The sequence below is a fragment of the Cavia porcellus genome, unplaced genomic scaffold, assembly GCF_034190915.1.
Source record: "Cavia porcellus strain 051 isolate PalLab524CR breed Dunkin Hartley unplaced genomic scaffold, mCavPor4.1 scaffold_7, whole genome shotgun sequence".
In the NCBI taxonomy this organism is placed as follows: Eukaryota; Metazoa; Chordata; class Mammalia; order Rodentia; family Caviidae; genus Cavia; species Cavia porcellus.
In genome coordinates this window covers 96,656,005-96,680,184 of record NW_026947490.1, presented here as the reverse complement: position 1 = coordinate 96,680,184, position 24,180 = coordinate 96,656,005, and the positions used below count along the sequence as shown (strand labels likewise).

General features: G+C 46.8%; 1 protein-coding gene across 3 annotated transcripts in view; it reads right to left on the bottom strand.

Annotated features, from left to right (window-relative positions):
- Positions 1 to 17,888: 17,888 nt before the first annotated feature.
- Positions 17,889 to 24,180, bottom strand: part of Foxo3 (forkhead box O3) — a 108,482-nt gene continuing 102,190 nt past the window's right edge. For all 3 annotated transcript variants that reach the window (XM_023563455.2, XM_063253981.1, XM_063253982.1), the window contains one exon: positions 17,889 to 22,372. The gene's annotated coding sequence lies outside the window, so the exon portion shown is untranslated. The remainder of the gene's footprint in view (positions 22,373 to 24,180) is intronic.

Genomic DNA, 24,180 nt, shown 5'->3' with positions numbered 1-24,180 from the left:
TGAACTCACCTAATAATACATTTCTCAGAAAGTATCCTACCATTAAGCAGCATATAACTCTATCTTTATGTTGTAATTGTTTTCCTCTTAGTTTTCAGTCATTTGATCGTATCTTGTAGCATGCCTGGTAATATTTTAGAATGTAATGCCAGAGACTGAGTGTGAAAACCTACAGTGATAATTTGAGGTTTTAGATGGTATCTTTATCCAGAGTGGGTTTACTTTTTTTATGGCAGCAGTTAGCTAGTACATTATCTTCACCTAATTTGAGATTGAAATAATTTAGATCTGAGCTTCAATTTCTGTAAGTACCAGTACACTGGTAAGTTCACTGTCTTTAAAACCATTCCTTTAAAGTGATCAGCGGAAAGACTAAAAACTGTTTTTTAGGACTCCCCCCCACCTCGCCCTACTGATAAGACCAAGTCGTAATTTTTATTTCATCGTTCTGTAGGAGCCCCTCCAAGTACTTGGCATCTCAATACTATTTTGGAAGCAGCAAACCATTGCATGAGGAAAATAGTTGCAGTTGTGAAACTGCTCACTTTTCTGTGTTTTCCTGTCTTTTTCTTTAGCATCTTGGACGCTTATCTTAAAAGCCCTATAGTAATGTTTCCTACTTTCAATGAAGTAGGAAATGAACAATCTCAGGACAACAAAAATAATTGTTATCTTGGATGGTATTTTTCAATTAATATCTTAAAATATTAATAATAGTCAACAATTATCAACTGTTTTCTCTAACAGTTTCAACAGTTTACATGCATTCATTCATAGAACAGGATGCAAAAAGAATACAGTATAATCCATATTTATGAGTTACACATTTTGACCAAGGATAGGTCGTAGATGATACAATCTTGACTTCAGGAGCTTCGGCCAGGTGTTTCTGGGTGTCTAAAATCAGCTTTATTTGCACTCAGCAGACATCAAATGATAATAGATGTGGGCCATAGAAATGAGTTTGATGGGGCTGGGGATTTAGCTCAACGGCATAGCGTCTGCCTTGCAAGCAGGCAGTCGTGAGTTCGATCCCTGGTACCGATAAAAAAAAAAATGAGTTTGATGACAGCTATGGAAAAATGGCCTGAGGGTGACACACTATTAATGATCCATGATCCTGCCAAAGAGAAGGAGGGGCAGGTCTGGCTGTTTCCCCAGGGAAGCAGCAGTGTATGCCAAACAGCAGGCAAGGGTCACAGAACATGGCGGTACCTCTGCAACACCCGTCCTCAGACACTTCCCTCTATGGACTCCTCTTAGATAAGAAACAATATGGACTTCATCTTTGCTACTAGACAAAATTCTATTTAACTCGCTAGGTACCCCAAAGGACTTCATTTTCTGCCAGTGGAAGCGGGACGGGGTGGCTGAAGCACGGGTCCGAGACCAAGTCTACCTAGCTTCAAGTCTTGGCTCTAACATCTGTGTGACTTTGGGCAAATCATTCCATTGCTCTTAGCCTGAGTCTCCTCACTGTGAAATAGGATTGACAGCGATTGTCACCAAGGGGACAAATGCCAGGGAAATGCTGCACAGAAGGATGAGAACAGGCGTATTGCTGGCCATAGGTGTCATTTAACCTCCCCTGGGCCCTGGGTTGTGTGGGACAATCTGACGTGGTTTTCCCCGGTGGTTCCCACGGTGGAACTCCCACAGGAGTGCAACTCCGATAGAAATCATTTTCTTGCGATTGGCATCTAAAGGGTTTTTTTTTGTTTTTTTTTTTGAGAAATATTGCAAAATGTCTGCACGTGGAAGGTCATTAGCCACACCCTCTCTCCACTACTGCCCGGAAGCAGCTGGCCCTATTTCAGGGATATCACAGGTCAAGGTTTCCAGCAGCCCTGAGCCAGACTGGCGCGGGTCACTTAGGAAGTAGATGTTTCCTGACTCATGGTCAGAAGTGCGCTTGGGTAGAGCCCGGGAGTCTCCCACTCATCAAAATCTCGGTAAAGTAATAAAAACCAGTTATTTAGCTGTTAAAATGAAATGAATTGTTATTTTCTTTTTTTTTTTTTTTTTTTTGTCTTTTTCGTTTTTATCGGTACCGGGGATCAAACTCACGACTGCCTGCTTGCAAGGCAGGCACTTATGCCGCTGAGCTAAATCCCCGGCCCCTGAATTATTATTTTCACCTGAGTGCATTTGCGTTGGCTGCCTTACCTTGGCTCTGGGACAGGACGGCGGTGCACCCACCAAAGCCAAGAAACAGCAACGAGCAGGGCAGATTCAGCACATGGCTGTCGGATGAGCCAAATTTTTGAGTAATTTAATTTCCTTCTGTCATCCCTACAGCTCATGAAAGGGTCTCTAAAGTCTCTTCCAGCCCTAAAACCCGTATCTATGGCTTTAGTTGGAGGACTTGCAGCCAGCCAGAAGGGACCCAGAGGGCCATGTGGTCGGTCAGCCGATACCCAGCTGCCCCAGCAGCACTGAGTGCCCCCCGGTGCACCTCCCCGGTCCCCCTGTGAGGCCTGCGTCCACCATCAGGGCAGCGCCTCGGGTGAGCTGGCTCAGAGGGCGTTGGGGTTCCAGCCTCCGCTCCAGCCTCACTGTGCGGCCCCTTCCTTGCAGCCCAGCCCCCATTTCCTATCTAGCAGATTTATGATGCCCCTCAAAGAAGCCAGGATGAGAGAACAGCCCTCCTGCTCTCCCCTTCCAACCGACTTAGGCTAACTGGCCCGGGGCCAGGCAGCTTTGTTCTCCACAACCTCCCAGATGTAAAAATACTCCAGGCTGCGGCCCCCCTGCCTGGCATCAGCCAGGCATCAGCTTCCAAACTCAGTGGTCAGGCTCTCCTTGTGGGCGGGAAGGAGGCAGCCCTGGAGTCTAATTAAGTGCCAAGGAAACAAACCATGGGCCTCAATTTTCACTCTGAAAATAGCAAGGGCCCAGGATTCCTCTCTCTGGCCCCTTGTGAGAAGAACTATCTCCCTTTGCCTGCTCAGTGGGGGAGAGGGGGGTTTGCAAGGTGGCTGCATCCAATGGTCAAGGAGTTAGAGCACTGGTGGAGAAGAGGCCAGCAGGGTGGGGAGATGGTGCACTCCATCCCTCTGCCTCTGCTCTGAATTTTTGTCCCTGGTCCTGGAATGAGCTGATAGCCAGGATTTCCAGGTCTGTTGAGCGAAGCTCTAGGCTTAGTATGGCTACGAATGTTATGATCTGGGGGAAACTAACATAACTCTCCGGGAAGATAACCAAAGACACATCCCGATTTCCTGCATAAACAATCCTCCTGGACAATGACCATGAGGGGAAACTCAGCTAATGGCCATGTGGAAATAAACGCTTCTACACACTTACTGAATGTCCACTTGGCTCAGAGGCGAGCTGGGCTCCTGAGCCTGTTCCTGCCCAGCTTTCCACCTGGTTGGACAGAAATCAGCCTGCTGAGGAGACAGGGGAACAATTAGCCACACAGGTCATGGTGGGAGGACAGTCTATATGACCGGAGCGGAAAGGACTGTGAGCTGTGCCGTTTGGTAACCCACTGGTCACTGTCCCGTCCTAGAGCCTCTCACACCACACTGTCATGACTGCCACCTCACCCCTTGGATCATGCAGCAGAAGTCCCAGGGATCAGGCTCTATAGACTCTCTTCCTGTGTCCCAGTGACCAGTGCATGGCAGGCAGCTGGCTCAAAAGCTCGGCTTCTTTGCAGCCACCCATTGGTCACAGCCAGCACTGAATCTGCTTTCTGTTGTCACAAACACTCTAAACTGTGATATCAAAGGACCGGAGGGAAGCTCTGATCAAGAACACACTAATGAGCCCCGTGAGCAAGCTCATCCCACATGCCCCATCTGCACAGGGAGTCTACCGAGAGGGGACAGCAGAATGGGCTGAGGCCCCTCACGTCCATGGTGTCTACGAAGACAAATACACCCACAAGTGAGCCTCTACTCACCACCGCTGGGGAATCGTTGGAATAAAAAGAAAGAAAAACTCAGCAGGGCTCTTACCTGCTCCTCCTCTGTGGGCTCGGTCCATCACAGCAAGGTCACCATGGACAGATCCTTGTCTCAGAGCAGACCCCTTCAGGTTTCTGCTTTTTATTTAGTTCATCAACATCTGAGCACCTCCCACAGCTGCCTGTGGGTCATTTCAGGATGGTGTGGCTGATGCCACAGGGGGAGGGAATACAGAGCCAGGGGGACAGACCACAGCTGCCTGGGGGTCATGGAAGCCTCACAGAGGTGAAGGCCTTCTGCAGGGGGACCCAGCGGCTGGGGAGGACAGAGCTGTCAGAGAACACGGTTCATCCTCTAGAGTGCCTGTGTGACCTGATCGTCCTGCTCGGCTCTCAGGAGCTTCCTCAGGGTCCAGCTGCCCCAGCACAGTCCCTGTCTCCCAGCAGAGTCTGCAGCCAGAACTCAGGCTACCCTGGGGCCACCATAACCAGGCCCAGTGTGTGTGTGGAGGGTGAGGGCTGAGGAGGAGCACTATGCCGAGCTGGCCCTGTGGGTAACTGTCCTGGCCCCAGCTCTGCCTGCGGAGCCGGATCTCAGTGTGGCCAGACCACACAGTCCCCGTTGGAAGTCCCGCTTTGCTAACCACCATCAATGGCAACCTCGCCCCTCCAGAAACAACCGGCCATGCACTGCAGGAACACAGTGCCAAGACTCCCGAGCCAGATTCAGACACACTGAGAACTCCCTCCCCTCAGAAGTGTAAAACCCAGTTCAGAAATAAGAAAAACAAAGTTTGTGGCCTGAGCTTCCCCTGTGGAGACACCCTCCACCCTGGCAGGCGGTGCACCCCTCCCTGCAGCTGTGAGGCCCCTCCTTCCCAGGCTGGCCCCTCATTAGGGATAATGGTCCCCAGCTGTGCCAGCTTTGGCCTCCTTGTTAACCCCTGGGTTCTTTCAGCCACTGCTTGGGAGAAAGGTTGGGCCTCAGAAATCTGTGTAGCGCTGAGGCAGAGAGCACCCATCCTACAGTTCTTCTAGTAAACCTAGAAGAATCTAGAATTAATAATAATTGCTGCTATTTGTGGAGTGCCTGCTACGCTTTGCCACTCACATTATTATCCCTGCTGTCACCTCCCTCTTTGCTCCACTAGGAAGTGGCACCATTTAACCCATCTTGTAAATGAGAAAATTGAGCTAGGCAGCTTTTAAGCAAAGGCGTGGTTTAAACTGGGCTCTCTTCTCACCCACCTATCACTCTGGGCAAAGCTAGACCCTCAAATGTGCAGGTTTAAAGACATCACTAGGCTTGTGTTGCCCATCTGTAAAGTAGAAGTTTTTATTTATTTATTTATTTATTTATTTATTTTTTTATCAGTACCAGGGATCAAACTCACAACCCGCCTGCTTGCAAGGCAGGTGCTTATGCCACTGAGCTAAATCCCCAGCTCTCTATCTGTAGAAGTTTTAAAAACAAAGTTTGAGAATGGAAAGAACCAGGTTCTTTCTCCAAGGGGCTTGCTGACTTAGAAAGTGTATCTCCTTGAAATTCAGCCACCTTACCTTCTGAATGGTGCGAGTAAGATCTGCCTGTTTTTTCTCTTGGGCTTGTTAAAGAACAGATCCAGATGAGCAAAAGCATTGTAAACTAGAGAGGGCCATTAAGGACCGTGATGCTTGATGACTCCTCACAGGAATACACGACATAAGAGGTTTAAGGATGGAGGTGTAACTCTGTGCCAGGTCCTGGGTTCGATTCCTAGCACCGCATGTCTGGGAGGCTCAAGTTATTTCTATGATTTTTTGAGACCAGAAATTTATCATGGCCGAATTTCAAAGGCTCCGTGCTAAGTGCAAGAAGCCAATCCAAACACTACATACTGTACGATTCCACGTATGTGCCTCACCTGGCCACGCCCTTCCTGGGGAGGACAGTGGAGAGTCACTTCTTAGGGTCCCAGCTCAAGAGAATGTGTGAGTGGGGAGCGTTCCTTACCCTGGTGAGGTAAAGACCTGGCATAGCTCTTTCCTCTGGGGTTTGGGAAGAACCAAATGGAGCATTTCAAGTGCTTCAGGCCCTCTAGGGTGAAAAACATGATCTAGTTCTTTTGGGGTTCCAGCCTGTCTGCAATTTATAGACACTCAGCCCGCAGTGCACAAGAGCCTTGCTCAACAGCCGTGTGAGCACCGTGTGAGTGAACAGCAACAAACGACAGGGCGGTCAGCACAGCCGTGAGCTGGGCCACGAGCCGTGCTCTCCCCACGCCCGGCTCTGGTTCTTCAAATCCGCTGGCCTAAATCCAGCCTGGGGTACCAGGACATTCCCTGTGGCTGCCTGTAAAAGTCGCCAAAAACCTAGTGCCTTCAACTAACATCAATTTATTATCTTGTGATTCCAAAGGTCAGAAGTCCAGACTGGTCACGCTGGGCTAAAATTAAGGAGGTGGCCGGGCCAGTTCCTTCTGGGACAGAATCCATTTCCTCGCCCTTTCCAGCTTTTGTTCTTTTTCATTTCTGGCTCCTTCTTCATCTTTAAAGGCAGCGATGGCTGGTGGCATCTTTCTCACGATACCCACCCCCCCTCTGGTTCCAAAGCTGGATTTTTCTGCTTCCCTCCACTTGATCTAAAACTCTTGCAATAGTGTTGGGCCTGCCTGGGCAAGCTTTACTAGAGCTGTGCTGGTTCATCCTTAATTTCTCTTTCTGTAAAAACTAACACAATCTCAGGGTTCAGGTAATGGACATGTAGTAACGGTATTACTCTCCCTAAGCAAGGGATATTCCTGTGTGGGTGGGTATTTTTACCTTCGACCTCAGGGAAATACAAACTTTCGTATACTTCAGAATCACAGAAATCACAGATATTGGATTTTAGACACTGTCATATTGCGATTCAGTATTTCTTCCGTTCAGTGATGGCAAACCTTTTAGAGCTTTCAATGACACAAGCAGCCCACCGCGGTGTGTGTGCCGTAGGTTTGTCACCACTGGCCTAAGGTATCTGAATTATTTGGCTCCCTCATATCTCCCTGATACACCTGACCCAAAGGTCACATATCAAAGTCAGCTTTCCTTTGTCACTGGATCATGTGTAAGGACTGCAATTTGGAAACCTAATTACAACATCCGTGACCTGTGATTGAGAAGTTCTGTTCTACTAACAAGTATAGCTAACTTTATAAAGCACTTGCTGCAAGTATATGTCAGGGCCCGCTCTAAATGTTGTCCATGCAGCATCTTATTTAATCCTCACAGTAACACAGCAAAGTGGGGTAGTTATGATTATAATGTCTATTTTGGGGGTAAGAAAGCGGAAGGTCAGTGGTATAGGTAGCTGACCTAAAATTACACAGGCAAAGCCAGCTTCCTGGCTACTGCCTTTCTCTTAATTTTCTAAGCTTAAACAAACTACTAACTCTAGCACAGCACTGGCACATGGTAGGTCTTCAATAAATATGTGCTGAATTATATGGAGATAGGCAGATAGTGTCTGCATGCAATAAGGCTGATACTCATGACAATCCTCAAAGAAAGTAGTACCCTTATCCCACACAAAACAAGCAAGGAGACCGTAGCTAGAAGTTAAAGCCCCACAACTCCATCTCTAGCTCTGAGGTCTGCGTGTCTCTTACTGCAACAGGGAGATTGCCAGCCTCAGGTCCTGTGTTCTCACAAAGGATTGCTTTCTTCCTGAAATTGTTTCTTTATTAATGCACAAAAACTCACTACTGCGTGGCTTCATTTGCTCTGAGTTCTATGGTTAAGAAGCAGTGTCTATCAAGAAAAGTTTCATTACCAAATCAGGCCATCATGGTGGCCACATTAGCCAGGGAATAAAATGGTTTTACTCCCTCGGGGCACAACCAGCCTCAAGTGCAGCCAGGCCTGGGGGAGGAAGTCCAGGCCAGAGCCTCAGAGAGGCACCAGCACAGCAATCACAGTTCACACTGCCATGGCAAGCAGAAACACCGAGGTGACACCCTGGAGCTGGAGGCACATTTGTGTATGTCACAGGCACTGATTTGGCTCATTCCCAGAATATCAGGCCTTGATCTCTGGTGATCTAGGGATTACATGGGATAAGCAAGGAGCAAGGACAGAGGCAGCATGGCTCGGCAGTTGGGGATTGGTTCTTACAATATGCATCACATCATAGTGACCAGTCATTTCTAAGAGACAGGAACAACTGGAACAGGAACCGTTACCCGGGCAACCAGGAAGCTAAAGTATGCTGGCTGGGGATGGGGGAACAGATGTAGGTGGGATTTTCTGCTACAAGTCTCCCCTGTTTTAGTTTCATTTGCAAATCTTTGCTGGTCATCTTACTGGTCATCTTCTGAGACAAGGCCCTAGTAAAAAGAGCCAGTGATCCTGGGGTGGGCCCTAGCCAAACTCCCCAAGATTGTCTTATTATAGGATTTTTTCCTAAATTGCTTTTAGGAAGAGATTTAGGCCTGTCTGTTCTGTAACACTACCCTAGAAAGGCAGTGAGGGATTTAATCTGACCTAGGAGAGTGTCTAATTTGGCTTGGATGCTCATTGCTTGGTCAAGTGTTCACCTGATTGTTCTATTTGCTTGGGGCAACTGTCCATAGAGTTTAAGGCAGAAACCACAGCTATCAGGGGGCAGGGAAGCAAGGCCTAAAAAGATACAAAAATCAAGGGGAATAGGTATGGGCAATCTTGGGAACAATGTCATCAGGCTTCAGCCGTGCATGGACTGGTCAGCATCCAGTGATCAAGTTAGGGCTTTGAGTGTTTTGTCTCTTCAGAGAAAGCTGTCTGGTCCAGGTAAATTCCCCAGTGGATCTCAGATTAGATTTCTGAAACTTGTAGAAGTAGTTAATAGGTACCTGGGTTATATGTGTGTGCAGGTAAGGCTGATCTTTTATCTAAACTTATATGGAACTAAGTTACAAGCTATCTCTGTATGGCTCTGTTTTAATTTCTGTTAATCTATCTATATATTTTGAAATGGAAAGAGTCTACTATATTACATGAAGTCAGAGCCAGTGACACAGACATTGAAGCCTGAGCTGGCTACAGGGGTGCAGGAGCCAGCACTGCACCTTGTGATTGCAGAACATACAGTGGGGGCAGGTCTGGTAGTTGGAATTGATGTTTCAGTCAGTCAGACCCCTGGAGGATCATTAGGGCTCTGGACCAGATTATTTTATGTTGTTGGTAGCAGGTTTCCAAAAAGCAACAGGAAGCAGTTTACTGTGCACATCATCCCTGCAGGAGAATTTTGGCCAAAATGGGTTTGTACAAAGTTATCACAGCATATACAGCACGTGGTACCTGGACAGTTCAGATTTATTGGGTTTCCTCATCAGTAAGACAGTGGCTAGTAGAGTAAGAAGGCAAAGGGGGATGTAACCATTAGTGACCAGATCTAAGTATTTGCTCAGATAAGACATTTGATGCTCCCAAGGGCTGACAGTCTATGTAAGCATCTCTGTTTTTGTGAACTCAAGGGTCCAGATTTTATAGAAGCCAACAACTCTAAGAAATTTGTGGAGTTTTTTTTCTTATAGCCAGTTTCTGTCAGATATTGTAGCAGAGCTTTTGTGCCTTTCCAGCAGGCAGCTTGGGTGTTATCAATCAGAAGAGCAGTGATCTTCTCCAAAGAGGGTAAACAAGTTTTTGAACCTCTGGGAGGTTGAGCCCAGGTCAGTTAACCTTTGAGTCCAGAACTGGAGTCTTTGTGAAGAGGGGCTGGCTGATGAGAGCCAACCAAAGGCAGTAAAAGGTGCTCTTTAGGTCTGTGCAAGTGTACCAGCAGGCTGTGGGGGGCAGAAGACTAAGACAATGTATATGGAGAAAAATCATGGAGGCATTGGCAGCTTGGAGATCTTGAACTGGTTTTACAGGGAGGAGAGGTGTATTTTAGCAGTTTGACAGTCTATAAGCATTTTGCAGTTCTGAAACTTCTAGATGTGTGGTTAAATTTCTAGCTGAGTCTCTTAGGGCATGGGATACTGTTTAATGCAGGTGAGGGTTACCCCAGGATGGAGTTTATCACACAGAAATCCTGCCTAGGGTGATTAACAGTCTATCAGGATCTTGAACTGCTGTGCGGCTGGATTCCTGTTTGTGCTTCTCATGACATCTGATAACAGGAGTTAGGGTGAGGAAACATGATTGATGGCCAAGCCTAGAGGTGAGTCTAGTTTGCACCTCTGGAAGGAGAGTTTTTAGAACTTCAGGATTGCAGTTATCTGTCTCAGGCTGATGCAGACATCATACTGGCTTATACAGGAATTCATGTTTGGTGGGCTGTCCCCCCAGGCTACAGATTTGTGCCTGGTAGGCAGGGTAAGAGGCAAGAGTCCTAGTTGCCCCTGTGATGGTAACTTTTTGACAGCAGGAACTTTTGAAGGCAGAAAGTTCTATTTCATTGTCTACCGGGAAAGTCACAGGTTTGCACCCAACTTTTGCAATAATTGCAGGATCTTGGGGGCCCAATTTGATAGAGCTGATTCTGTCCTATCTATTCAGGCCCACCAGAGCACAACTCATTTGTCAGGACTAATAGTTCAATTTTTCCTCAGTCAAAACTCAGAAGAAATTGTTGACAGTCATCTCAGGTGGGCATTGGATGATGTCATCCAATCAGGAAAGGTGTCAATGGCTAGCTGGAAACAGCTTAATTGGCTGGAAGTGAACAAGTCAGCAGTGAGGGTGAGGTGTCAAACTATTGGTAGCAACTGCAGCAGCTGACAAAGGTATCAAGGCAGAATACTCAGGAAGAATAGGCCTCTTTTTTTCTTTTTTCTTTGAGATGCAAGGAGCAGTTTGATTTCATTTTTAACTCCGTACAAAGCTTTTTCTTGCACTCAGAGACTGTGGATCTTGACTAACTAATTTCCATCTCTGACTTCCTACATGTGAGTGTACCTTTAAACAATGGCACAATAGATAAAAGGTGGGTGCCACTGAGAGAGACACCATTCAAATGCCCACCTGGCCACACCCTTTGTGGAAAGTCAGGTGCAATTTAGCTAACGAGGGTGTAAGGGCTCTGTTATGCTGTATGTTGATTGCTGTAGAATCATGTGTGAGGACCCAATCAGCCACTATGATCACTGCTTCCCAGTCTTGGTTCACTGATGGAGCACCAAACATATTGCTTATGCTGTCTATCCACTTACACATTCATTCAGAAGCACTCAGAGGTTAAACATTCCAATCCCACTTTCCTTGAGGGTGACTTAACTAACAAGTGTTGATCTAGCACTTCTTCTGCTCAAACTGAGCAGGACTGAGAATAATTAATTGGGGTGCCCCTGGGGGTCTTAACCAGAATCAGACAGGCAGGCAGGCAGACAAACAGACAGACAGACAAATTGTTTCCTCCTCCCTTCGGGTTCTGATGTGAGCCACTTGAGTGGGGAGCCAGGAATCCTCTTCCAGACATTCAATGGGTCTTGAGAAATCTTGAGGACATGCCTTCCCATCAGAACCTGGAGAGGTCAGTGATCAAAGAGGTCAGCACGGTTGGTTTCAGCTGATACACCAGATGCAGTGGCAAGCAGGATCACTGAAACAACACCCAGGATTTGGAGGCAGATTTGGTATGTCAATAGGTACAGATTGGGATCATTTGCAAAATATCAGACCCTGACCTCTGGTGATCTAGGGCTTACATGGGATTGGTTCTTACAATATGCATCACAATGACCAGCCATGTCTAAGAGACAGGAGCAACTGGAACAGGAACTGTTACCTGAGCAACCAGGAAGCTAAAGAATACTGGCCTGGTGGGGAGTGCATTTTCTGTTACAACACTATCAGGTTGGGTCTTCTTTAATTGCATTTTTTCTACACTCTGTGGGGCCATAACAGATCCCTGGGCAGGAAGGGCCCCATCTGCACCCATCCTGGGGTAGCAGCATCAAAGGGCCACTCCCTGCACCACATACACACACAACACAGGAGACAGCGGTCCTTCATTAGTTCAAGGCTGCCATTCCCCACCCCATCAGACTAGTGGCAAATCACCCTGCCCTCCTGTCTGCATCAGGCAGAGGCTCCAGTTGGGCTGCCGTCAGCCTTCCACATTTTTGGGACAGGAACTGAGGGACTCCATAGGACACCAGTGTGTTACAAGGCTGACAGCTATGCAGGATGCACTGTCGCCTCTGAAATGGACACCATAGGACAAGCCACTGTCCTCTCTCACTGCCACACTTGTCCTGCCTGCTCCATCCCTGGCTCCTTCTCTACGTCTTGATCCCCATTTCCAAGTGTCCCCTTCTGTCTCTTTCCTTTCTTATTCTTTATCCTTTCAGGATGGACTCTATACCCACCCTGTCCTGTCTTCATGTTTCCTCTACATTAAGCACATGGCTTTGGAGACCTGGGCCAGAAGGGCAGATCTCCTTTCTGGAACAGCGAACCTTTGAGCTGATATTGGACTTTGCCTCAGTTTCCCTTCAGGAGAATCAGTGGATCAGGACTTGCCAACTTCCTGACTCAAGGTGACATCAGTGGTTCTGTCTGGTGAGTGGCGCTCTATAAAGTGTGTGCTCAGCATTATCACCTGATGAAGCACTGGATGCTCATGAAGCGGAGATTGTAGATGGGGGAACTGACTCCCAGGGACATGCACATGACTCATACAAGGATGCATAGCTCTGGCTAGCCAGGAAGGGCCAGAACTAAGTCTTCTGATCCTCTCCCCGGGATATTTGAGTCCCTGAGATCATGAATTTGACTATAGTACACGTTTTGGAGGAAGCTGAAGATGTGCATGATATCTGCCAACACACTCTGAAGAATATCAGGGCGAACAAGAGCTGAGAACCCTCCAGTCACTGGTTTTCACGCTTGGTCACTATGCAATCTAATTATACTGGCGGGTTCATTCATGTCATTAATTTTGCTGTATGTTTTCATATGATAAAAACATACCACCCATGGAGTACGGACCGAGATGTGTCTACAGAGATAAAAGACCTGGCTGAAGGCCTTGCACTGCACTTGCTTTTAAGTATGTGCAGAGACTTGCAGGTAGGCTCTCATGCCATCTGCAAGACCTTGCAGGACAGGCAGCCTTGACTCGATTGCATCAGCCACAGGACGGACAGAGTCCAAGAGAGGTTAGTTCACTCATCAGCCAAATGAATTCGCCAGATTGGATTCAACCTGAGACAACCCCAACTCCTGCCCTCCCACCCCACTGTGGTATAAAGGGCTTATTCCTCATGCAGCTCCTCTGTAGTAAACCACCTACTAGCTTGTGTATGCAGGAACCAAAGCCCCTCTCCTTGATGCCAGTCTGCATAGTGGATGGTGGCAGGGTGTAGAGCTTCCCCTTTGAAGGAGCAAGTCTCCCCAGAGGAGGAAAAGCCCAAGACAGGAGAGGCCCCAAGCCAGGGACAGCCCTGCTCAGAAGGCTGGCAGGCTTGTCCAGGGACCATTGGCCCCAAGCCTGGCCCTGGAGCATGTGCTCTCCAGCTGGTTATGCAATCCCACTATGAATAGGTCTTGGTGCATGGTTTGGGGCCAAAGAGCTCAGACTTGTTTCCTTTGGGGTGACGGCTCCCCTCTGGAATTCTGGGAGGTGAGGGAGCCCAGCTGTCAGGTCAGGCTCCTGACCCTAAGGCAGGGCAATCCAAGCTGGTGGCGTGAGGGGAGGAGCTGTTGGCCCAGACTGGTTGGTTAGGTTTGCAGGGTGACTCTCAGAGTGCAGAAATCACTTGAGCACTCAGATCTACGCCCCTTCCTGGCCATCACCGGATCAGCTGACCCCACCTCCTAAGGCTCCTCCTACCTCCGTCCTCATCCTCACCTCCTGGTCCAGCCCCTCACTTTGCCTTGGGTACAAATTTACAGTTTAGAAGGGGAGAAGGAAACACAGATTTGCTTTAAAAATATTAAAAATAAGAGGCTGTGGGGAAACAGGGATTCTCACACATTATATTAGTGGTGTAATACTGGAGGGCTGTGTAGTCAATCTCTACCAAAATTGTGAATATCTATATTTTTTGACCCAGCAATTTGGATGAAATAATGTATGTGTTAGGTTATTTGTTGCAGTTTGGTGGTGACAACCAATGCTTGGTAACAATCCAAAGTCCAGTGTTATCAATCAGAGACTCCTGGTTTAATCAATCATGATGCATTCATATAATGGAGTACAATATAGCCATAAAAAGTATGCAACAGCTCTTTATGTGCTACTGTAATTCCTCCATATGTGAGAAATTCATTCAAAAAGCAAGATGAGGGCTGGGCATGGTGATGCAAGCCTGTAATCCCGGCATTCCAGAGGCTGAGCAGGAGGATTGTTGTGAGTTTGAGGTCAGTCTGAGCTACACAATGAGTTCGAGGCCAGCTTGAACAGCATAGTGAAACCCTGTCTCAAAAACATGAAAAAGGGCAGGAACGTGGTAGTGTTTGCCTTGCACGCACAAGGCCCTGGATTCTATCTTCAGCTACACAAAAAGAAAAGTGAGATGGCCCAACAGTGTACTTCTTGTATAAACAAAAGGTTATACACAAGATCCTTTGGGGTGAGAGGAACTAGGAAAGAGGGTTCAAGAATGGGAGGAAGACATTCTTCATATCTGTTTGTTTTCTGGCTTGTAAACCATGCAGATGCATTCTTTTGCAAATAGTAACTTAAAATTATAGTGCAACCAAATGAAAATGATTTGAACAAAAAAATCCATTCCCCAGTTCCCCTCATACAATGGCCATTTGTCTTTTGGCCATGTTTTAGCATGAACACCACCTTTTTATTGGGGGGAGGGGAAGTTCTGCAGGAGCATCTTGGTGGAGGGAAGTCCTCCTCCCCGGCTGGATGGGACCACGATGCTGGTCCTTGCTCCTGCCAACAGGACTCAATTAGCAGATGGCTCAGATTTCCCTGACTTCTGTGGCAACAGCCAGGATCTAAGTCTTGGGGTAAGACTCATACTATACAAAACACAAGAATTATTCCTATTTTTATATTTTATTTTTATGTATTTATTTATTTTTTGGATATGGGATTAGAATTCAAGACCCCATTCTCACCAGGCAGGTGCTGTGTCACTGGGCTGTATCCCTGTATCTGTGTATTTTATTTTTAATACTTCTCCCCAGTCACTGTTTTACACTCATACAATACTACTTATATTCTGCACTTTATTTTTCTTGTATCAATATATAAGATCATAAAAACCATGAATAATTACATTTCATAGTACCTGATATAAGCATTCCCTATGTACATGCATAATCTTCATAATTATTACGTTAACTGATGCACAATAGTCCTTTGTTCGGATTAGGTACTCCTTAAACTGTCCTATGGCATTTAAGATGTTCACAGAGAGGTAAGGAGACCTCTCTGTGAAGACACAACAGAATTGCAATGACACTGTTCACTGATCCCTGATCCGGCAGGTTCCTCTGAGACAGTGTAGTTACCTTATCACCCCCACATCTGTTCCCCAATAGCCCTCTCCTACCTTAGGCCATGTTCCCTGCATCTCAGAAGAGGAGTCATCAAAGCCGGTCCACCTCCACTGTTTCCAAGCTGTATTTATCACTGTAAAAGGAATACACTTCCACTTTGCTAAGTTAAAATAGTACACAAGGTGAGGACTTGAGAGCCAAACTCTCGCCTCCCTCCCGCAGACTAACCCATCACCAAGCTTCGCCTGACCTCTGGCTCCCAGCCGCTCACCCTGGTTGGGAAGTCACTGATGTCAGCTGATCGCTCAGCCCTTGGAGCCGCCCCGAGGACTCAGGGGCTGTGGCAGCCCAGAGCAGGTCACTTGAGACCTGGAGCAGCTTCCTCGGCCTTTCCAGTGGGTCACATAAACATTATTTTCTGGTGGCCTGATGTGCGAGGTTCTAGATTTGCCACGCTTCTGTCTTCCTCAACACCTTTCTGGGTCCATCTCTCTGCCTCTTCTTCCTTTAGAAAAGGCCAGTTCAACTTCTCAAATGGTCCAGGCATCTTGGCCTGGAGTTTGCTGGCAGCCTTTTCTCGTCTGACTGCTCACCTGTCTTCTTTGAGATCTTTAAGCCCCAAACTGTTTCCCTACTTGTTTCTTGAGGCTATTTTCCCTGCCTCCTGCCTTTGCCTGGAGTTATCTGCCCCTTCTGAGAGCCTGACCCATTGAGGCATTTGGGCTCAAACGTCAGCCCCTCTGCTGGCCCAGCTCTGCGTCTCTCAGCGGCACACGCAGGTCGTGTCGATCTAGCTGTCCTGTGGGCCTGGACACCTTGGCCTGGTCCTGTTAGCCATCTTGCCATGGCAGGCTGGCACACAGGAGGTGCTGTGGGCAAATGGGAAGCTCACAGAGGAAACCTGGTGCCAACCCAAGAAAGGGCATGTGATTTCCCTTTACAAGCAGGAGTGGGGATGTTTGTGTTTCTACCAAGTCCTCAGAGAAGGGAGGCAAAATCTAACTGTCTGAGCCATTATTGTTAGACAGAACCATACAAGACCTTGGTCCAGCTTCACTGAGACGGACCTGTGAGCCGGTCAGTACCACTGCTCTAGTAGAGATGGCCAGAGCAGGAGCGGGCCCCCTTTCTGAGTGCCCCTCTCTCCACACACACCTCCAATACACCCCCACCCTGCTGCAGCCATTGCCCTCCCTGTGTCTCGCTGGAGCGGCCATGTGTAGGCCCTGGGGACCCTCACCTTCCCCGAACTGTGGCCCTTGCACTAAAGTCTTGGTGCAGGCGACTTGGCTGATGCATCCGAGAACACTGTGCGCTATCACATCATCTGCAAAATTAAGTTCCTCAAGGGTTTTAGGGATTAAATTTTCCTCTGTCAAAGTTGATGCGGAAGCTGGGACACTCTGCAAGGTCATTTGTGGAAGAGAGTAAATGGGCTGCTCGGAGGGAGAGCATAATCTCCTGGAGGGCAGGCTCGTCATGGTCCTCCTGGAGCTGGGACGGGGCCCGAGCGCTGCCACAGTGCAGGCTGATCTAATAACTGTGCATCACAAACTAGTTTTGCTTGCATTTTTACCTGGTGTTTCTTTGGAGGGGGTGCGGGGGGTGTTTTCTAGTGAGAATCTTGTGACAATTAGAATTAGCTGTCCCACCTTTAATCTTTTTCTTAAGAGATTACTGCTTTTTGAGAGATCATTACTTTTTGAAACGCAACTCCAAGTGAAATACCCTTCCCAGATGGTACTGGTATTTGAAGATAGTAAGGTTTTTATCTTTGCCATAATTAAAATGGTAGGAAAAAAACTGATGTAAGCAAGATCCTGTCACTGTGGACTTATCCCAAAGGGCCAACTTTAGTAACTTTCTCACCTCCTTGGTTTAAAGAAAGAACCCATCGTATTGCTTAAGGCCTTTAAGCTAAATTGGAGGGGGGTTCTGTAAGCTCAGTAATTTTTATAATGTATCTATTAAAGAAAGAAATACAATCCAGGCTACTAAGAATAGCTTTACAATAGGGTGGAGTTCATACTAATATAACTGAGGCGGCCCTAAATGTACACCCAGAGGAAATATTTATGTGGTTGCTGTAGAAGCCTGAAACTGTTTGTCTTTCGGTGTACGGATGGCTCTGTTGATGACTGATGTGCATTTGCTGTGGTCATGTGAGAAGGACCTAACTCTGGTCAAACCAGTCACAGGTTAGAGCCCTGGCACTCAGTGATGGCAGAGTCCAATTCCTGAACCCTGCATTTAACAGCTCCTTTGGGACCACATGACTCAGTACACACCACGAGTGGCTATCAGCCACGAGTGGCTATCAGCGAACACGAACAACTCCATAAATCTGCTTTTATTCAATTATCTGGTTGTCTATGGAGGTCAAAAGTGGGTTGGAGAAAAAGTTTAGTAGGTTCATTTAAGACCTCATGATGGTCTCTCAGTTCTGTGCATCCCCCAGGCTGTGAAGTAATCCCACAGAAAGCCCTTGAGATAAACCCAGGATGTTCCATTCCTATGGTTAAACAGAGGGGTGGAGGGGACAAAAAACCTTCTTGGAGTAAGACAAAAGTGTCATTGATGCTTTATTTACATGCGTCACCATCTTTTACAAACTAGATTACGGTTTTAAATGGAATACACAGGCAATATCTACAAACACCAAGGAAAGTAAGTACTGCATCTTCATTCCATTTGGAAAGGGGAAGATTCCCAAACTGGTTTTGATCCTTAAGAAGAAACGTGGCAGAGTTAATTCATGTCAACATATGATTAGGCAAACTCCAAGATAAGAATGCAAGATGATAGTGTTCGCTTCAAAAGAAAGGATGAGGTGCGTCAAACCAAAGGGTGAACCGCTGGACTCTTAGGTGTTTGAATATGGCCATGCACCATATTTAATTCTAGTTTGTACGGGTTGTGAGCAAGAAATTGAAACAGATAATACAGTTTTACAGATACTGTATACAGGTATTTTTCCATTCATGCAACTTTTTTTCTTAAAAAAAAGTTAAACATGTGAAGCCAAAATGCACAATACAATTTTCTTAGTACTCACTAATTTTTCTGGTCCTTTTCCCATCTGTTTACATTTCCCACGTATGTAAGTGCTGGGACACGTATACAAGAGAAGGCTGATTGCCAGGCAATGAGATAATTTTACAGAAATAAGTGACGAGACACACAGTTTTTTAAAAGCAGTTGCACAAGTATTTCTGGAGTGTGGCAGAGGCCTCTTAATCATTCTTCAAAGGAAAACACATACAAATAAACATAGAGAGAGGAAAATATTCATTCGACCTGCATAAAATGTTACCTACTTCAGATTTAGATCAAATGTGACGCTCTCTGTAGCTGCTTGGGCTGCTGCTTCCGGATCTTGCTTGACGGGCAAGAACTGATTCCCATGCCCTGCCTCCACCAGGCTCTCGGTGGGGCTGGCTCTTTGTACCTCTTTAGTAGTGATTGTGTTTCTACAAAAAGTTTTGCTTCTCTTTAATTAAGAAAACATTATGCTGAATCATACGATGTTATCCAAATACACAAAGAAAAAGAAAAATCAGAGTTCAGAGCTGTCAAGGATTTCCTTTTTGCTTTGAGGGAGAAAAGGTGCCACTTCGATTTCTCCCATCAGCCCTTGGCACCAATAAGTGCATCGTAGTACTTGGTTTTTTTAAAAACTACTTTAATCCTGATGGACTTTTCCAAGTGATTCAAATGTTCCTTTTAAGTGGATTATAAGTTCATTACACAGAGGCAAAGTCTGTCCCTATAATCCTTAAACTGTGTACAAGTTTAGAAGCCACCCGAAGTCACACCCTGAGATAGGGCACACCTGTCCCGAGTAGTGAGCCACGATGTCCTCTCAAGGTGAGGGAGTGACACACAGGATGCTAAAAACACCAAAAATGAAGCACACCTTACATGTGTGTGATGATGCTCTCACGAGTCAGACTTCTGAAAACAATTTTTAAAAATGTATTCAGCATTCAGAATGTTGCCGAGGATGCAACAGAAGAAACCAGACGTGTTCACAGTTAATGGTGGGCACTGAACCCACGGGCCGTCCTCCTGCCAAGGCAGGGAAAGCTTGGGATAAAGCTCTCTTCTAGCTTTGGTACAGATACCAGGCTCTGGAGCCCGCACAGGGAGAGCCTCAGAGTGCATGTCCCATGTTCAGTGCTAGGTCTCTGCTTCCTGATTTCCACCACAAGCGGGTAGCTGGCTAACAGGGGAAGGCAGCGCCCATGGCTCTCATCAGGACTCCAACATTACTGCTGATGGCCCAAGGCTGCTAAGGAATCCACTGAGATGCTCCAGATCAGAACATCTATGATGAGGGACACAAGGCTTTCAGGGGGCAATCGAGGACCCACCAGCTGACCTATCCGGAAATAAAGAACAGAGGCCTCAGGCTGCGTTCTGCCCAGTCCGATGCCTTAGAACCCAGCCTGTCCCGGGGAGGCTGGCCTCGCTAGAGGAAGGCAGCTGGCGGGGAGGGAGGCTGTGGGATGCCAGACCGGCCCTGCTCTCTGATTCTTGTTCCGCCTTCCCCCAGGCTCTCTGTAAGATGTTGCACTCATTGTGGCCCTGGGTTAGAGCTCCACAACACCGCATATGTGGATGCTGTCTGAATTATTTTAAAAAGAAAAAAAAATCAGAGCACACCTCTTCCACTTTCTCAGTCTATTCTGTGGCTGCCCTGTCCTCTTCCAGCCGTTTCAGATTAAATTATAACACAATTCTAGGCCACTTTGTAAGACACTATCCCTGAAACCCAATAAACACTGGAAAAGAAGAAAATAAAGGACATTCATGTTTCTGAAAGAAAGTCAACATTTTAAAGCTGGAACGCATTGGAAAGCTGCCTTTTTTGCTCCCACAGCAGCTCTGGCCACAATTTATAAAACTGCATAGACAAGTAGCTAGTTTGAACTCAGGAGAGCAGCTCAGGGCCGATGGATTCTCCCTGCCTCTGACAACTTCCCACCCCTCCACTCCTGTTCCCCCGAGCTGCTGTCACCCACGTAGCATCACTCAGGAAGCCAGAGAGGTGGCCTCTTTGCTGATTTTGGACTGTTCTTGAATATAACTGAAGAATCAAAGTGGCTAGCATTATTATAAAGGAATACAGTAAGCAAGTCTGGCTCACTGACAACCAGACTAGGTGAATACATATTTTAAAAAATCATACACCTTTAAAATGAAGATTATAAATGTGTAGCAGTTTAGAAAAGGTGATATGCTATAGGTCTACGATAATCACAACTGCACAATTTACAGATTCAGTAAGAGGCAGGGTGAAATCAACAAGGCCATCGCTCGAATATGACAATCCAAGCGAGGCAAGAGATGTCTGACAATACCAAATGGAACGCATTATGCTAGGAGCTGTGATCACCACCAGTCTCATCCCCGAAGTAGTTATAAAGCACAGATGACCAGGGGGTCCCTGGTGGCCGGTTGGGGTACAGGGGTCAGGTGGCACGACTGGGTTGGTGTCCGCAGCCACAGCACAAGCATCGGCCGGATCAAGCAGGGAAGTCTGTCCGAGCACTAGACTCTATTCCTCATACCCACGCACAAGGTTCCACTTAAGTACTGCACATGACAAAATATACATTTATATGCTTAATGCTTTTTTATGCAAAGAAAATAGTCTTCATATATCACTTTGGAGACATGTATTTGCTGTGCTAATTAGGGCCGTATTACACCAGTTTTGTATGTACCAAAGATGTTCCCCACTATTCTGTCTACTAAAGATGGTAACAAACATAATCACACTTCCCAAGTAAAACAGAAAGCACCTATACAGCACCATAACTTTTTCAAAACAAAATGAAATCCGTAGAAGCAGAAGTTTAAAAAAAAGAAGGAAAAATAAAAGTTAAAACTGCCTTATCTTATTCTTCCACTGTGTCACTTGTACAGTTATAAGCTGGGTTTATACAAAAAGTCAGTTTGTATGCTACTGCCTTCCACTCGTGTACTCTAGAAGGTCAGATTATACACAGCAGGCTGAAAATAATCGAGGGTGTGCATTTCCAAACAGTGAAGTTAGACCTGCCCAGCATCTTGATGTGTCCTTTACACACGTCTCACTGCAAGCTTAACACTCACTTGGAAGTTCTTCTGCAGAGCAAACCAGGACACCTTTGTGTTCCTCCTTAAAAATACATCCCTTAGTGGCATTTGGCAATTGAAAGGACAGCTGAGCTGGCTTCTTTCCTGAAAAGACCCTAGTTTCTACCCAACAGGCCCACTGTCCACCATGCAGAAGCCCACAGCCCTGCCGACCCGGCCGCCACTGTGCAGGCGCTGAGGGGCTCAGCCTCGCACCGCCCCGGCTCGGAACCGCAAGCGCTCGGACTGGGCCGGTGCCTCGTGCTCCTCCTGTCACCTGGGTGTGGTTCAGGCCTGGACGGTGCGCACTGCAAACAATTGTGCCATTGCTCAGTTTTTAAAAAAGGATAATTTTCTACCAAACAAAAGAAAGAGAATCCCCCTATAGTTTATGTAATATGTTAGGTATGGAGCCCCACGGGCTCAAAAGTTTGTGATGCCCACAGCCAGAATGGTAACTGGTACAATATTTTTCTTCTGTTTTCAAATCAGCCAGGGAAAGGATGGTTAACATTTTAACAGAAAAGTACTGCAAGTTAATGCGTGTGAAAAACTCAGAAAGTCAAAGGAAAACAAACAGAAAAACAACATTTAAAACATCCCACAAACCATCGCGATATTAAAACACCACAGAATCGGCAACAGGGGGCTCCTGGTGTGCTCTGAATGAGTAGGTGGTGCTGTCGGGGTGCTGTCCTCCATGGCAGGTGGCTCACCACTCCAGACAAGGAAGATTTTGCATACTTCGTAAAGTTCTGTTCCGAGGGTAAGTGCTTCACCCAGGGCAAGGGGCCATTAACAGTCTCTGCTGGGCTAGGAAAATGGCGCAGGGTTCACAAGGTGTTAAGCTGTAAACGCTGTCACTGTCCACTTGCTGAGAGCAGATTTGGCAAAGGGTTTTCTCTGTAGGTCTTGTGTCAGTTTGAGGGTCTATGGAAGGAGAAAAGACAGCAGGAGATGATTAAGGGCTTCAAAGAGCAACAGGGCACCTGGGGGCAAGCGGTGTTGGCCTCCTGGCTCCTCACCCCACCTTGCAGCCCAAGAACATGCAGTCGGGGTGGTTTGCTGCAGCATTTGAAAGGCCTCCAAGCTAAGGACAAGGAACAAGTATTATTTACCTTATTTCTTATTGTGTCATTATTACAGAATGCTCTAAAGTTGAAAGGGCCAAAGAAATGGGGTCATTCACTTCAGGAAGTTAACGGAGTGTTTTAGAGGGTCCTATGAAGGGTAGGGACCCAGGGTGCACATAGGGTTTGTTTTGGACAGAGGGGTTTGCTAGGACATGGGCCTTTCATGCTAAAATCGGAGAAAAAGTTACTCTTCGTTGGCTTTTTCCCACTGGCCAGGCAGAGTAACCAAACTTGCTTGTACCTGGACACAGGGAAGAAGACGTGGTCCCTCTCCACAAAAGCTTGGTGGGTCTGCAGGTGTAACCTTGACTTCCACACCACAAGAGAAACAAGGCATCTCTAAGTGGGCTCTCTTAGCAATGTGATTGTTATATCAAAATCTTCAGAGAAAACCATTACATAACACACTCAGAGGCGAATCTCCTAAAACATCTTGTTATTAACTAACATTTATGTTTCTTCATCAGTCTTTGATGGGAAGGCACAGCAGATGGCCAGAGCATCACACTGAGATCAGTCTTTTTGGATTGCATGTGGCCACTGAACCCAGAAAAGAGGATTCATAAAAAAGTATACACTCAGAGATGCAGCTACAGTAACTGATGAGAGAGGCCTCCAGCCGCAAGATCTTTGGTTCATGGTGTCAGCTGTCAGGGTTGTTAAAAAAAAAATGGCTCTTGGCCAAGACATGGATAGGCAAGTGGCAGCCAGCACCAAGAGCTCAAGATCGTCTCACCGAACGGCCCACAGGATGAAAAATACACCAATAAGCTCTCACACACACACACAGGATGCGTTACACACCTCTGCCTCCTGCCCCGCTAGAGGAGATACCATATGCACGTTCATTTCACCTGGAATTTCTACACGTGCCCTTGGGGACTGTCTCCTCCATGACTCCGTCTTTGCTGAGAATCTTACCGTTTGCTACTGACATTTGCCGTGACAGCAGGACTCAGTGTGCAGAGTATCACAGGTCCACAGGCCTATTTTCCTTTGCTACGGCTCTGAGGAGCAGTGAGCTTGTTTTTTGGAGGCAGAGAGAATCACACAGGGGAAAAACAAAAAGGCCTCTCTTCCCGTTAAGTTTTTGTGTTTAGTTCCCTCGCTGGGCTTTTTGGAGGTACTCTCTGCTTTGAAAGTGACTAGAAAATATTATCTTGGACCATAAAATAATGGCTTATTAATTTCAGAGGGATAAAAAGCTCAAATAAATCCCAGATCCGTCTGTGAGGAATGCGGCCTGCTAGAGCTGATGCTATTGTAAGCACTTCACCAGGGCCCTGAAGCGTTACGGACAGGGGCTCCCAGACACAGTGCCATAAAGGGAATTCTTTTTTCCTTCACAATAACACTTAATAAATCACAATCTAACATCACTATGCAATTAGTCATCAGGGAACGATCGTCCCCAACTCCCGGTCCTGACTTTCGGTGAGTGTCAAGGGAAAAGTGGTAACGTATTACCTAACCCAGACCACCTCCCTGGCTCCCTTTGGTGTTAATTATTCTGCCGTGGAAACCAGCGCAGACTGGGAGGGTGACATACTTCATTCCCCCAAGTACAGGGGTAAAGCATGCAGTTCCTCTGCAGTGGCCGCTGGT